Genomic DNA, 16723 nt, shown 5'->3' with positions numbered 1-16723 from the left:
AGATAAAATAACTCTGTGGTTAATTGAGCTTTCTCTCAATTTAGGAAGAAAAATGCAACAAGGATTTTAAGAAGTTCTCTCCTAAGTCATTTAAGCAACAAGGCAAAAACAGAGGCCTGGAATGCCAAGGTTGGAGGCAACTTGAAAAGTTCCACCCACTCCTTAGGGCCTGACTATGTTCTACCACAAGATTCCTTGTGGTCTTCTACTCAGATCTCCAACACCTCTCCTCTCATAAATTGTCCCTCCCACCAACCGTAAAGAGCCCATTCCAGTTTTATTAAAAAGTTCTTGGTAACCCTGATCTCTTCATCCACATTTACCAGTGGGGTAGCATTTGATATTTTGCCAGCACCTCTTCCGCCTTGTGTGCTCTTGGTTTCTGCCATGATTCACAAATGAATCATGTCTAAGAGGATCTTCTCTCTTTGAAATCTTCTGACTGTCCATTTCACGAGGCATTTTCCTTCTCCAATTTCTTATCATAATATGCATAATCTGTGTCATTAATTCATTCGTCCACTTGCCCCATATTTCCTGAGGGATTCCCATGTGCCAGGCGCTGCTGTAGTTGCTGGAGACTTAGGAAGAGATAACCCAGGCAATGTCTGTGCTCACAGAACTTCTGTCCTAGAAGGTGAGAACTACAATGGAGAATAAAAACCTTTCAGATATGGTAAGACCTACAAAGTGTATAAAATATGGTAATATCGTGTTTTTCATGGTCATATGTCTTTTACTGTCCATCTCTGTTTTTATTATAAACTCCCTAAAGCAATACTGTTTTTATTTATTTGTTTTTACCACGGTGACCCATAAATATCTACTGATCCATCTTCCTAAGTGTGTGTTACTCTTCTAAGTAGATCCTATATGATCATTTGGGATTTGTGAGAAGTTGGATTAAATTGATATTGTCATATTACAGTAGCTATTTCAAGGAGGGACACATTTTACACTTGTGGGTGCCTTAGCCAATGTCACAGTTGGTGGATTTTCTTATTAGATTGTCACTGAGGTGTATACTGAGTTTCACTTTCAACTCTCTACCTTTGCTTCCTTTAAAATCCTCTGCGATCCCATAGTCCCTTAATTTCAATTGGCCCCTCCCAGGGCAACATATCAGGCCCCCATCTCTCCTTTAGAAAGATCTGAAAGCTTAAATCACCTACTTAACATTTAATTTCACTTTCAACCCTGTGTTGATCTTTGTGATGGACATAAAGAAGTCTGAGTTCCCAGTTAATGAATGCTCTGAATACAGTGCCCAACAATGACACCTGATGACTCCAGTTAAGTGAAAAAGCATCTGTTTATCAGCACAGAATTCTTCCCTTTGAATCATATGACAGCTGACCCTGTCTTACCTAGTGAATTTAACCTTTTCTTAACTGCTGATATGTGCATGTGCATGCGTGCGTGCACACATTTTACTGATCAGTTAGTGAACCAGTTTCTAAATTCATGTTTGGCAACATCAACATCAATTATATAAAGGAATAGCAGGGTCCAAAGAAGTTAGGCTTCTCCAGACATCAACTTACAGCTACAAAATAAAGAATAATTTTAACTACTTTATAGAGGGTTGTTCTGAATATGGGAAGAGCAAATGTCCATAAAAAACCAAGTAGATAGTAGCATTGAATAAATGCTAGTTTTATTCCACCTTCTCTGGTTTCTGTAAACAAATACTCATTCAACTTGTCACTCAGATTTTGACTAATGATTAGCTAATGAGTAACAATACAGTTTTGTTTTGTTTTTTAATTAAGTCACTAGGATTGGTTGGTTTTATGCATGGATGGAATAGGCATTTGACATTCCATCACAATTTTCTCATTCAAACATTTCCTCATTAAAGGCCTGGAATGCTTATCATTGGAAATTCTACTGTGTTAAGTTATTGTTATTTACTATGTGTACTATTAAAATATAAATAGCTGATAGCCTGCTGATGCATTTGCTACTTCACATAAAGGAGTTTCTCAGAGATTAATAAAACAATAAGTCACTGAGTAGTCCTGAGCAGCGATGTAAAGAAAATCTGGTAACACCACCACCACCGGTGCCCCAGACTTATTTTGTTTGGCTTTACACTATTGGCCAGACAGATTTTTTCAGAGTTTCAGTTAGCACCAATATTTAAAATGGGAAGATATCTCATATAATTTCAAATTTCTCTTTATAAATGAAAAAAATTGGTCACATTGGGCTCTCATTCCTGAGGGATTATCCTACTATCTGAAACTCCTCAAATTGCTCAGTGATCCTTGGCCTTGCTTTCAGTGCCTTCTGAGAGAGGCGAAGGAAAAATAGTCAGGGAAGGATAATACTATTTTTATAGTTTCTGCTCATATTCATTTTTTTTTGGAATGCCTATCATTTTCTATCAACATCTGATTTTTTCTGGATTTCTATTAGCCTTTAGTGATAACTACATGAAAATATCCAACAGACAAAAAACCTACAACAAACTTTTTAACATTCTTTTTCCTTTTTTTTAAATTTTTTATTTTTTATAAACATGTATTTTTATCCCCAGGGGTATAGGTCTGTGAATCGCCAGGTGTACACACTTCACAGCACTCACCATAGCACATACCCTCCCCAATGTCCATAACCCCACCCCCCACTTTTTAACATTCTTAATGACAGTCACAAAATGCTATTTTTCATTTTATCCAAAAGTGTCCTATTAAGCTGTTCCTAGTTTTTATCCTTAAAAGACACAGACAGTGTCTCCCCCTCTAGAGCTATAAACACACTTGAAACATAGGAATCATAATAATAGAGCAGTGATCACTTTTATTCATTCCAGAATCCTAATAATGGAACAAAAGGGGTACACCATCTTCTTTAATGGTAAACGTTAACATTTATTGAGGTCGTGACTGGTTGCTGGGCACTGTATTAAGTATTTTACCTATAACCTCTAATATAATTCTCCCAACCACCCTGATTATACCCATTTTACAACTGAAAAGACTGAAGCATAGAAAAGTTAATTAACGAGACTGGGGGTGGGGACCATGAGTGTGAGTGTTCCTAACCACTACTCAGTTGATACTGCTTTCTCTGTGCTCCATCTTAGGCTTTTGGGATTTATTTAAAGATGAAAAATATAATTGTATCATCTCATCATTTGAGAAACAGAGGTAAGATCACCATTTTGGGTGATACCAAAGGTATAGCTCACACTGTGGCTTGTGTCAGTGGTAGCTTCCAGAGCTTGCAATACCCCGCACACACATGCGGTAGCCTTGCTCAAATCACCCCTCACACCAAGGACTTTTCCTCTTCATTCCTTTAAATGATTCTTAGTGAGAGGCGCCTGGGTGGCCCAGTCATTGAGCATCTGCCTTCGGCTCAGGTCATGATCCAAGGGTCCTGGGATGGACCCCCAAATCCTGGCTCCCTGCTCTGCCAGAAGCCTCCCACTCCCCTTGCTTGTGTTCTCTTTCTTTCCTATCTCTCAAATAAATAAATAAAATCTTAAAAAAAAATGATACTAGCTGTCCCTGAAAAATAGCTTCTACTTAGGTGTCTCCTCATGCTAGGAATCCAAGAGCAACATTAAGATTTTACAGTTAGTTTTACATCATCTTAAGACTGCTGGGCAGTTCCTCAGGGGGAACTGAAATCCTCTGTAGCTATTTCTTCTGCTTCCAGGCATGTCAAGAAATAGTTGAAGACAAAGTTCTCAGAAATGATCTCTGAGGAGTTGGAAGCAGGTGGCTTACAGGTTCTTTTCTTTGAGATGGACAAGTGGGGCAGTAACTTTTCCATGCCCTTGTAGAACTTAGTATAAAATAGTGATTCACCATCCTCCGGCAGAATGCATAGTGACCCAGTATGTGCCCAGGCTGTGTGACTCCCATTGAGGGAGGAGAGTCGCTCAAGCATTAAAATTTGACCCTGTGGCCTCTGCACATGCACTGACCCAGTTACAAAAGGGCGAGAACTCCTCAGCATTTCTGAAGCCATATTATTTCCATTATAGGACTCTTTAAGACAACAACAACAATGGAGATAAAGAATTTGGTAATTGAAGCCTCTGTTGAATATCTCACGCTGTTTCAAAACACTTCATCCCAGTCATCCCTAGAAAATGAAGTCTATCTTGGAGGAAAAATATTGACCATCCTCACTGAGCCGTCAAGCAGAATGAGAGTCAGGAAGTTTAAACTTAGATACATCTATTTCACTTTGTGCAAAAATCTGTTCTTCACGTTTCAATTTTCTCTAATTGAGTAGAAATACAACCCCGGTTGTATTTCTGGGACTGAGTGAAAATAAAATTGGCCCTCATGGGGGCTCTAATACTTCCTCCTCAGTTATGGGGACACTGCTTGGTTCACAGTCACTAATCAGGTATTTTAAAGGGCAATTTAACACATTATTTTGCCACAACCATACAGTGATACTGTTGTTTTTAGTTTGTTCTTTCAAGTACCCAAACACTGGGTTTATTATCTTGCCATCTTATGTGTTGAGTTATTATGGAGAAAACCTTAAGGAGAGTAATATTTTTCTTCCCACTTTAACTAGGAGGTTCTCAATAGTAGCACCCTGTCTCGTGCTTTTTCATCACCTTTGATATCTAGTATGAGCTAAATCATGAGTAAGTCCCTGTGGGGAATGCTCCATGCTTCACTTGGCCTCACTAGCAGGAAATAGTATACTACCTGGAAATATTCCACATGCCACCTTGCATGAATCACTTCTTTTTTTTTTTTTTAATTTTTTAAGATTTTTTTTCTTTATTTATTTGACAGACAGATCACAAGTAGGCAGAGAGGCAGGCAGAGAGAGAGGAGGAAGCAGGCTCCCTGCTGAGCAGAGAGCCCAATTCGGGGCTCGATCCCAGGACCCTGGGATCATGACCTGAGCCGAAGGCAGAGGCTTAACCCACTGAGCCTCCCAGGTGCCCCTGCATGAATCACTTCTTATGAGAATTCCCTTTCCTCCCAGATCCCATTCTCTGGGACCCTATTGTGCATGGAACATATTATGGTCCTCAGTGTTTAGAGCATTCGGCTTTTTTATGGGCCTAAGAAGCTATGTGATAATTGAAAAATGAAGCAATTGACTCCAAAATTGAAAAATGAAACAATTGACTCCAAAATGTAACTGACTTCAAAATGCAAAATTAAGATTAGAGTTTAATGATATAGTCAAAGTATAATCTGTCAACTTCAACAATTGTCAAACAAGTTATTCAGAAAAACCTTTAATACATTTGAGGAAAACTTGTGGGTTGACTTTTTGTCGTCTTGCAAGTATTCTTGAGTACACTGCGTGATTGCAGAGAAATTAGGGCTAATCATTAGTTAAATGAATTTAATATTAACCAAGTAGTATTATCACTATTATTATTATTTTAACCAAGTAACTTTAAAATCAAAATTATAAAGATCCTTTCCAGATTTTTATAGCAAACATACTGTAGAATGTGAGAAGTGAGTCCATTTTAATTTGTTGGCTGTGATGGGAGGGGCTTTGTAGCTGTTATATAACAGCCTTGCCTAAGCTACTACCTATCTGCACAATTGTTCCTTTTAAAATAACTTTTTAAAATTTTATTGTTATTTTTATTTTTTTTATTTTTTTTATTTATTTTTATTTTTTTTTAAATTTTATTTATTTATTTGACAGAGAGAGAGATCACAAGTAGGTGGAGAGTCAGGCAGAGAGAGAGAGAGAGAGAAGCAGGCTCCCGCTGAGCAAAGAGCCCGATGCGGGGCTCATCCCAGGACACTGAGATCATGACCTGAGCTGAAGGCAGTGGCTTAATCCACTGAGCCACCCAGGCGCCCCTATTGTTATTTTTAAATGACTACATTTTAAATCAATTATAATTTAGAGTTACTGTGAGGTAACTCTTAAGGAAAAGATTAACTATCAGTAGAGAAGTCTTCAAGTCTTCAAGTATAACTTAGGTCTTGGGGGAATCTTACAGAATTGTCAGCTGAGGGGGCGCCTGGGTGGCAGTCTTTTAAGCATCTGTCTTCATCTCAGGTCATGATCCCCGGGTCCTGGGACCAAGCCCCACCTTGTGGGTGTGTGTTGAGGGGGTGGGGTCCCTGCTCAGCTGGGATTCTGCTTCTCTCTCTGCCCCTCTCCCCCCAACACTCCTGCTCTTTCTCTCAAATGAATAAATAAAATCTTTAAAAAAATAAAAAATTAGGGGCGCCTGGGTGGCTCAGTGGGTTAAGCCGCTGCCTTCGGCTCAGGTCATGATCTCAGGGTCCTGGGATCGAGTCCCGCATCGGGCTCTCTGCTCAGCAGGGAGCCTGCTTCCCCCTCTCTCTCTGCCTGCCTCTCTGCCTACTTGTGATCTCTCTCTCTGTCAAATAAATAAGTAAAATCTTTAAAAAAAAAAAATAAAATAAAATAAAAAATTATAAAAATTAAAGAAAGAATTAGCAGTTGAATGAAGTTTAGCTTAAATTTCATGGACTTGGATGGGGAAACTTTCATATTCTCTACCCATATGAATAACAATCTTCCCTGAAAGTACAAAGCATTTTGGCATTATTCCAGCTCATTTGCTTTTAGCTTTCCATAAAGCAGTACCTGACAGTTGTTATCCTTAAGACTCAACTATTTTGCAAAAAGATCAAACAAAGCACTCTCTTTAAGAACACAGGGAACACACTAGAGTAGTTCCTCTGAAAAATCCCAGTACTGTGTTGTTTGCAAGTATTTTTTTAGAGTTCACTGCATGCCTGGAATGAACAGCCTGTCTTTCTTCCTAGAAGATTACAGATTGATACACAAGGTCCGGTTAAATAGTGTCTAAATTGCTTTCCTATCCCTTCTACAGGAGCTATGTGTCCTAAAAACAAAATTTAACTTTAAATATAACATATCTACAGAAATTTTTCTTGGGTGAGGAAGGAAAAAGTAGGCTTAATTTTGAAAAAGGAATCAACATAGTAAAATAATGCATTTCTTTTTCTAAAGTTACTGTTGAACAACACATTTATTTATACACATGCAATTGGGCATGTGGATACTTGAAATATTTGTAAGTTTTAGTTCCTAGAATAAAAATAATGATTAATTTCTAATCACAAAAACAAAACTGTGGTCAGGGGTGGTAAGTGTATGCATCCTGTCGAATATGTCTAACAATTGCTTAAGCAAGTTAAAAAATAATTCTCCTTTTGAGATGCTGTTTACTTCTTGAGATCCTCGTTTTCCCCAAATGATGTTTGGCTTTTATAAAAGACAAATCTAAGTCCCAGCTTAAAGCCCTGAGCATGTTACTTAACATCTTAGGAACTTTAGCTTCCTCAACTGAGGAAATTATAGTACCTATCTTATGAGTCTATTTTAAATATTAAATGACATGCCATGTGTGCAGAGCCTCTTACCTTGTGCCTGGAATGTGATGAGGCTATTGTTTTTAGATTCCTTCCTCTGGAGCCAGAAGGCCTGAGCTGTCTCTGGTCTGGTTCTCCCACTCCACTAGCTGGGCAAGCACTCTCTCTGTACTTGAGTTCCGGCATCTGACAAATGAGTAGATAAAAGCTTCACGTGATTAGCATACAAGTGAATGTGGTAACATGTGTAAAACATTCAGTGACTCCAAACAGGTTTTCAGAGCACTGGCCAGAATGTAGTTGTCCCCTTCAGAGGCACAGACATTTCATTTGTAGGTTGGCAGGTCTCCTGAATTGGGCAGATTTTATAAGATGCTATAAGCACTCTCCTATTTCCCTGCCAAATGTGGGGAAACTCTTCTTGGAAAAGTCATTCCTTTGAACTGAGCTTCCATAAGGTCCCTAGGGGAATTCAAATACTCTCTGTGGATTAAATAGTACATTACCTAATATTTTCTCCAGATTAAGGCTGTTTTTCCTAAATATTTAGGAAAGAAACTTCCTCTCTCTCCTTAACAGTACTGCTCAGGTCTGCTCAGAGCTTGCCCAGTGTATTTCTTACCCTGCTCCTTTTTCTTTGGGAGATAATTCTTATTGTAAGGATGTGGGAGCTCTGTTTTGGCAAAGAAGGTGTCAAGAGTAGCTCTCAGGGATAGAGGCTTATGAAAAAGAAAACAGACAAGACTCAATTTTTTGAAATTCCAGCCATGAAGCAAATGCCACAAAAGGACACAGGAAGAAAATCTGTAAAAGGCTTATTTACTACTGTTGACCAAAGATTTATTCTGTTGTTAAGCAAACACCCTGTGAGGCAGATATTGTGCTAGGTACTGTGAATACAAAGGTGAATAATGTCCTGTTTTCAAAGAACTCACATATCATGGAGGCCCAAGTGTCTCTTCGGAGCCTGGCAACTGGGAACACGTGGATGGGAAGCCATGATCCTGTCCCCTTAGCCAAAAGAGAGGCTCACACTTGAGCATTCATCAGCACCCTAGTTGGAATTAGCAACAGCATCTAGAACTTTGCTTAGCCCAGGACACCTCATTCAAACTTCAAAGCAGTGAGACTAGGGGAGTTGACCCCTGAGTTAATCGCTGACCAAAAAAGAGAGGAAAACGGAAAAAGAATAATGCTGCCATAGAAGCATGTGCAAAGATCTGAAAGTGATAGCATGGGAGTGCAGATAAAGCAATGTTTTCTCACTCATCCTAAAACAACCCTGGGAGGAAGGGAGGCACATGTATTGTCCCATTTTTAATTTTATTTATTTAAAAATGATTTTACTTATTTATTTGACAGAGATCACAAGTAGGCAGAAAGGCAGGCAGAGCAGCAGGGCGGGGGTGGGGGAAGCAGGCTCCCCACTGAGTAGAGAGCCCAATGTGGGCCTCAATCCTAGGACCTTGGGATCATGACCTGAGCCGAAGGCAGAAGCTTTAACCCACTGAGCCACCCAGGTGCCCCTGTTGCATTTTTTAGAAGACAGTGTTGAGCCTTAATGAGATTAAGTTCTTTTTGAAAGTAACACAGCCAAAATCAGTGGCTGGCTGGGCAGTGAGTAAGGAACTCCGATGTCCCTATGATTTCCAGTGTGTCCTGCCATACACTGTGGATACATCACACCCAAGTGAATCACCGTCATCATCAAAATTAACCCAAGATGTTCATAGATTGAATGAAGCCAAGGAGACAGAACTTGTAAGTTTGTCTTGGACTTACATGGCCTTTGCTGCTACTTGTGTTAGATTTCGAAGGAGGAGGAGAACACTTACTTGCAGAGAAGGGAGAAGAAGATGCAACACGCCCCAGGCAGGAGAAATAGCGCAGGCAGATTTGGCGCAAGGCTTGCGCTGTTACATGGCTGCCATACTAGTTTATGAAAAATTAGTTATTAAGGGCCAGACTGAATGATAAATTGCATCCAAATGGTAGAAGTTTTCATTTAACGCAAAGAGATAGTGGCCCTGGATTCTATAGGGAATGGGAATCTCCTGAAGGTTTTTAAGCAGGGAGTTTAACGTTTGAAGGCTTGTGTCTTTGAAAAATAACCCAGAGACAACGCAGACACTAAATCTTCAAAGTCTGAGTGGGGAGCGGGGAACTATTTACAATCCATTGTGTAAATGAAGTCAGTGGGTTGGGGGCAAAACTAAGATGAAAACACAAAATAATTTTTTTGATTCAAAGTATTGTTGTATCACATACTTCTCAGTTTTAAAACTGCTTTTCTGGGGCGCCTGGGTGGCTCAGTGGGTTAAAGCCTCTGCCTTCAGCTCAGGTCATGATCCCAGGGTCCTGGGATCGAGCCCCGCATCGGGCTGTCCGCTCCGTGGATAGCCTGCTTCCTCCTCTCTCTCTTTCTACCTGCCTCTCTGCCTACTTGTGATCTCTGTCAAATAAATAAATAAAATCTTAAAAAAAAAAAAAAAAACTGCTTTTCTCCATACTCACTTTCTTTTAAAAGTGAACTTTCTTTTTAAATTTATCTTTAATAATACGTATTATTTATTGAGCCCTTAATATATGCCAAACACTCTGCCAAGGTTTTCAGTGTCTCATTTAATCCTCACAAAGTCCTATTTTATCTCTGTTTTATAGTGGAGGAAACTAGGGCTTGGATAGGCTAAGTAACTTGTTCAAGGCCAAAAAACTGGTCATCAGTGGAACTTGGGTTTGCATGCAGGCAGCCTGACACTAAAGGCCACTTTCTACCTGATCCTGTATGCTCTCCATAATTAATATACATTAAATAGCAGATCTTTTATATTAAACAGAACTTATTTGTCATGTGGTCAAGGAGAAATTGCTTATATTGCCTAGACTATTTTACCATTACTTTAAACATGGGCAGGAGAAAATGTTATCACATAAATGTAAATTAAATGGGCCCAATGAAAGTTTGCTTTCTAATAAATCAGTTTCTGCATTGTCTATTGCATCAGGCGTTAAATTATCATTAGAGCACATTCTGTGTGCACACATTTCTGGCAGACTATTTTCCAAATCCTACTTTAATGAACACATCCATTTGCTTCACAATATTACAAAATGCTCATGTGGCAGTGTGATTTTTCCAGTTATCCTGTCTCTTTCAAAAAATCTAAAAATGATATTTATAAATACAATTTAATTTTAGAATATTACTTTATTTCTTGGGTTAGGTATAGTTAGGAACCACTTGATTTAACATTGGGGTTATTATAAATTTGAAATCAGAACTAAAGTTTTTGCTTTTTTAAATATTTTTTTAAGTTTATTCATTTGCTAGAGACAGAGAGAGAGCACAACCACAGGAGGGGCAAAAGGAGAAGCAGCTTGGGACTCAATCCCAGGATCCTTGGGATCATGACCCAAGCTGAAGGCAATCTGTTAACTAACTGAGCCACCTAGGAGCCCCTCAGAACTAGAGTTCTGACATGGCTCATCTGGATATGCACTGATAACGTTTGTATATATTGAAACAAAATAACAGATAAAGGGATATTTAAAAGGAAACACACCAGATGTTGGTCAAGGCCAATATTTTTGTTCTTGGTTTTGTGACTATGTAATAGCAAGCAATACTTTATAAAGAATCAGTGCTGAATTATCAAGTACATTGATTTCTTGAAGTGAGAATTGTTGTCTTAAACTTTTTTTCTAATGCTTTTTCTCTTTAAGAATGAGACATCTAGAATAAGACTTGCTATCAGATTTTAAATCTACCATTAAAATTTAATCTTCCTGATTCCTCTTATGTGAGGTATCTAGAGTGATCAAATTTAAAGAAACAGAAAGTAGAATAGTGGCTGTCAGATGCTGGGGCGAGTGGGGAATAGAGAGTTCATTGTTTAATGGGTACAGAGTTTCAGTTTGGTAAGATGAGAAAATTCTGGAGATGGATGGTGGTTATGGTTACACAACAAATGTGAATGTATTTAATGCCATTGAACCGAACCTAAAAAGGATTAAAACGTTAAATTTTATGTTACATATATTTTACTACAACAAAAAATAATCTTGACCCATGACTTATAGAGAACCAAAATATATTTAGTCATTTGATAAAAAGAATTTTTAATACTTGGGCTTTGATGGACATAGCCAATTCCTTTATTTTAAAGTAAAACATAGATTTTTAACTTGTAAATGGTGGATAAAAGACTTCCCTGCTTTTCCCCATTTTTTGCTAAAAACATCACCCAAATCAGTAATTAGTACAAGAAACAAGAAAGTAGAGCCCGTATTTGCAGAAACTAGGAGCTATGTGTAACTTCAAGCCATGATGAATAAAGATAGAAGTGGATGGAGAAGTAGCCAATGAGTTAACCAAATAAGGGTAAAATACTGAAGACAAGTAAGCTGAGCTGCCCCTAGGACCCCAGGAAGTACTTTGGGAGATGAGCAAGCTCTGAAAATAGGGAATATATAGAAGTATGTATAACATATACTTATCTGCTAGCCCTCACTCTTTCTCAGTATAGTCACTATACCTCACATCTCTCCTAAAAAAAGACAGATCATCTGGAATAATTGGCAGAGGGCAGAAAGAGGGATGACTATGCAAACAGAAGGATTAAATGAACATCTGCAAACTGATTAGCAAGCTCTTAGTTCCCTTCTCTGCCTACACCAAAATGTGAACAGGCAGATCTGTATCCATCTTTAAAAAAAACAAGCTACCCCAGAGGAAGGAATCTTCCAGTGATATCTGGGGTGCCCAGGTAGAATGCTTGCTTCCAGGGCACAAGCCCCATCTATGCACCCAGAGCTTCCCATCACTTTTCTAAGGCCCACCTCCATTTATGAACTGGGTCAGGGATCAATGCAGGAGTTTGAGGCTCCTGCTCTTATCACTATTTGCATTTCTTGAATAACATTCAAATATTTAGTTAAAAGTGAGGTTAAATTTGCACAGATGCATTTGAGAATCAAAAAGAACCTGAAGAGGGGTGCCTGGGTGGCTCAGTGGGTTAAAGCCTCTGCCTTCGGCTCAGGTCATGATCTTAGGGTCCTGAGATCGAGCCCTGCATCAGGCTCTCTGCTTGGCAGGGAGCCTGCTTCTCTTCCTCTCTCTGCCTGCTTGTGATCACTGTCTGTCAAATAAATAAATAAAATCTTTAAAAAAAGAAAAAAAGAACCTGAAGAGAAACAGGGGAGGAACAGAAGAGATAGAATACAAAGGAAATACTACATCACTTATGAAATTTTGGGTTACATCATTTATTTGATCCCTGCAGTGGTTTCTTCATACAATATTTTGAATTAATACTAAGTTCCAAAAGTCAATTACAAAATACATTTTGTTTCTACATTACTGATCCCATGGAGAAAAGTTGGATTCAGTTTTAAAAAGGGGTTTTCTGGCCCCTCCCGCAATGCTTGACCCTGGGATCCATCCGGCTTGCCTGCCAGCCATGGCCGACAAGGAAGCAGCCTTTGATGATGCAGTAGAAGAACATGTGATCAACGAATTGTACAGAATATGGAAAAAAACACTCCGTTGCTTTATGATTTGGTGATGACCCTTGCTCTGGAGTGGCCTAGCCTAACTGCTTAGTGGATTCCATGTGTACACAGACCAGAAGGGAAAGACTTCAGCATTCATCGACTTGTCCTGGGAACACACACATCGGATGAACAAAACCATCCTGTAATAGCCAGTGTGCACTCCTTAATGATGATGCTGTTTGATGTTTCACACTACGACAGTGAAAAAAAGGAGAATTTGGAGGTTTTGGCTCAGTTAGTGGAAAAATTGAAATAGAAACCAAGATCAACCATGAAGGAGATATAAACCAGGCTCGTTATATGCCCCAGAAGACTTGCATCATTGCAACAAAAACATCATCCAGTAATGTCCTTGTTTTTGACTATACAAAACGTCCTTCCAAACCAGACCCTTCTGGAGAGTGCAACCCAGACTTGTGTCTCCATGGACATCAGAAGGAAGGCTATGGACTTTCTTGGAACCCAAATCTCAGTGGGCACTTATTTAGTGCTTCAGACGACCACACCATCTGCCTCTGGGACATCAGTGCTGTTCCAAAGGAAGGAAAAGTTGTGGACGTGAAGACCATCTTTATAGGGCATACAGCATTATTAGAAGATGCTTTCTGGCATATGCTGCATGAATCTCTGTTTGGGTCAGTTGTGATGATCAGAAACTTATGATGATCTGGGATACTTGTTCAAACAATACTTCCAAACCAAGCCACGCAGTTGACACTCACACTGCTGCAGTGAACTGCCTATCTTTCAATCCTTATAGTGAGTTCATTCTGGCCACAGGATCAGCCAACAAGACTGTTGCCTTGCAATATCTGAGAAATTTGAAACTTAAGTTGCATTCCTTTGAATCACTTAAGGATGAAATATTCCAGGTTCAGTGGTCGTCTCATAGTGAGACCATTTTGGCTTCCAGTGGTACTGATTGCAGACTGAATGTTTAGGTTTTAAGTAAAATTGGAGAGGAACATACCCCGGAAGATGCAGAAGATGGGTCACCAGAATTTTTGTTTATTCATGGTGGTCACACTGCTGAGTTAACTGATTTCTCCTGGAATCCCAATGAACCTTGGGTGATTTGTTCTGTATCAGAGGACAGTATCATGCAAGTGTCGCAAATGACAGAGAACAATTATAATGATGAAGATCCTGAGGTAAGCATGGATCCAGAAGGACAAGCATCCTAGATATGTCTGCAGTTCTTGTGATTTTAGACTCCCCTTTTTTACCCTCTCAACCCTGAGATTGATTTAACAATGGTTTTGAGACAAAGACCTTGTTTGGCTATCCCTTTATGCTAGGTACCGTCAACAATCTTACTAGCCCAAACAGAGGGAGTTTTCTGAATATTAACTGGGGGACTTGATTCAGTAAAAGCACAGACTTGTATTTACATTTTCTTCAGGAATTTTCTAGAAACAAAGGTCTAAAGTAGCCACAGAAAGGGGAATATATTGTGTGTGGTTATTTTTCTTCTTTAGCTATATCCCCAAGTTTTTCAGACTCCTTTTTTTTTTTTAAGATTTTATTTATTTATTTGACAGACAGAGATCACAAGTAGGCAGAGAGGCAGGCAGAGAGAGAGGTGGAGGCAGGCTCCCTGCGGAACAGAGAGCCCGATGCGGGGACTTGATCCCAGGACCCTGGGATCATGACCTGAGCTGAAGGCAGAGGCTTAACCCACTGAGCCACCCTGGCACCCCCAGACTCCTTTAAGTAAAGGCTAAAGTGATGGAGTAGAGACAGGTGAGGTAGGTGTCTGAGTCATGAAGTATAAATAAAAAAAGATGCCATTTTTATTCAGGAAACTGGAGGAGATTCAAGTCATATAAATTCCTATTCTAACATTTTCACACCTGACTTTCCAGTATGCACATTTTCCTATGTAAACCAGTCTCCTCTGTTTCTTCAGTTAAGTCAAAACTATGTGTTCCTCTTTCCCCATATATTTTTGCTTGTTAGTGTATTTCTTGAGCTGTTTTCATATTTCTTTCCTTTCTGTGAAATTGTTTTAAAAAAAAAATCGGGACCACCAATTTGTAAAGATGTATGTTTTTACCTGACAGTCATACCACAAGTTGACTGTCCAGTTGAGTTGAGAAGAGTGAGTTGATTGCTTGTATTTGTTTTTAAAATTAAATTAATCCTGGATTTTTTTTTAAAAAGGTGGTTTTCTGCCCTTTTAGTAGAAAATGTAATTTGTTGACAAAGGTTTAAATCCATACATTATCAGAGTTCCCACATATTGTTACCTTTTAAAGCGATCATTTATTAGTCAGTATTACCTAATGAGGCATCAAAATGCCAACTGTTGTGTAGGTAACAGCAGAACACCACTACCCATGTAATGGGTATGGCTAAAGACCTTATCACATTTTATGGCTAACAGACTTGACAGAATGTTCTATATACCTTCATCATAGTCTTTATGAACCTAAAAATTAGAAACAAGGACTGTGAGCTAGATTATTTAATCCTGGGTATTTTTAAAACTCTAAAATTTACTGGCTATTAAATATGTCTATTGTTACATCTGTAACATACACACTATTTTTAATGGATCTTTACTCATTGCCACTGTCTAGCTGGAAGGGGATAGTAGTTTATTAATAGTATCAAACAACAGAGTAGCTATTTTTAATCTCCTACCTTCTTCCTCCCATCATTCACGGGCCCACACCTACCCCCACACAGCCATCACCCTCCCCCTCAACATCCCAGATACATCTGGATACAAATACTTTTTCTGCCTCCAGTGATGGGACTGTGAACAAATCACTGGTTTTATTTATTCATAAAATTCGTTTTATAACACCTAACTTATAGAGTTGTTGTTATAAATAAGTAATAAAGTATACCTCATATATTTAGCAGGTGATTAATAAATAACAGTGATTATTATTATTTAAAGCTTCACTGTTCTTTTCTTAAATTTATTTTGTTTCCCTTACCACAGGAGGAAAGCTTTATTGTTTTTAATTAATTTTTAAATACAGATTTAATATCTAATCAGTGCAGAATGATTTAGTTTTCCTATGTCTTTTTTTTTTAATTCTTTATTTAAATTCAATTTAGTTAACCTATACTGTATTACTGTTTCAGGAGTAGAGTTTAGTGATTCATCAGTTGCATACAGCACCCAGTACTCATTACATCACGTGCCCTCCTTAATGCCCCTCACCCACCTATCCCTTCCCCCAACCCACCTCCCCACAGCAACCCTCAGTTTGTTCCCTAGAGTTCAGTGCTTCTTAGAGTTTGTCTCCCTATTTCTATCTTATTTTATTTTTCCTTCCCTTCCCCTATGTTCACCTGTTTTATTTTTTCAACTTTTAAGGGATTTGCCCATGTTGTTTAAATTTCCAAATTCATCGGGATAATCTTGTTCATAATCTATTTTCATTATTTTTTATGTCTGTAGGAATCGATACTGTTAATTTGCGTTTTCTCAATTTAGTTATTGATCAGAATTGCTAGGTGTGTGTCAGTTTGTTATTTTTTATAAGGAACCAGCTTTGGCTATGAAGATTCTCTCTCTTATTTGCATTTTTTGTATGTCACTGTTTTGTACTGTGTACTTTTTACTTTATTCTGTTAAGAGTTTAATTTCTTGATATTATATCAAGTAAAATGTCAGTCTTTCTCCTTTTTACCCCAGCTGTAGTGAAGTACAAGTGATGAATGAAATTACATATATTTAAATTGAAGTGTACAATGCAATGATTTTTGATATACAAATACGTTATGAAGTGATTATCACAATTAGGATATCTAATATACCTGTCACCTCACATAGCTAACCATTTTGGGGGGAAGGGGCTTAAAATGCCTAAGATTGGGGCACC

At 38.5% G+C, this 16723-nt stretch overlaps 1 protein-coding gene and 1 pseudogene across 3 annotated transcripts in view; both read left to right on the top strand.

Annotated features, from left to right (window-relative positions):
• LOC132028660 (cAMP-specific 3',5'-cyclic phosphodiesterase 4D) overlaps positions 1-16723 on the top strand; it is a 558688-nt gene that overhangs the window by 248934 nt on the left and 293031 nt on the right. The window lies entirely within an intron of this gene.
• Positions 12127-14065, top strand: LOC132027919 (histone-binding protein RBBP4-like; annotated as a pseudogene).

The sequence above is a fragment of the Mustela nigripes genome, chromosome 12, assembly GCF_022355385.1.
Source record: "Mustela nigripes isolate SB6536 chromosome 12, MUSNIG.SB6536, whole genome shotgun sequence".
Lineage (NCBI taxonomy): Eukaryota > Metazoa > Chordata > Mammalia > Carnivora > Mustelidae > Mustela > Mustela nigripes.
This window is presented reverse-complemented; position numbering and strand designations above follow the sequence as displayed.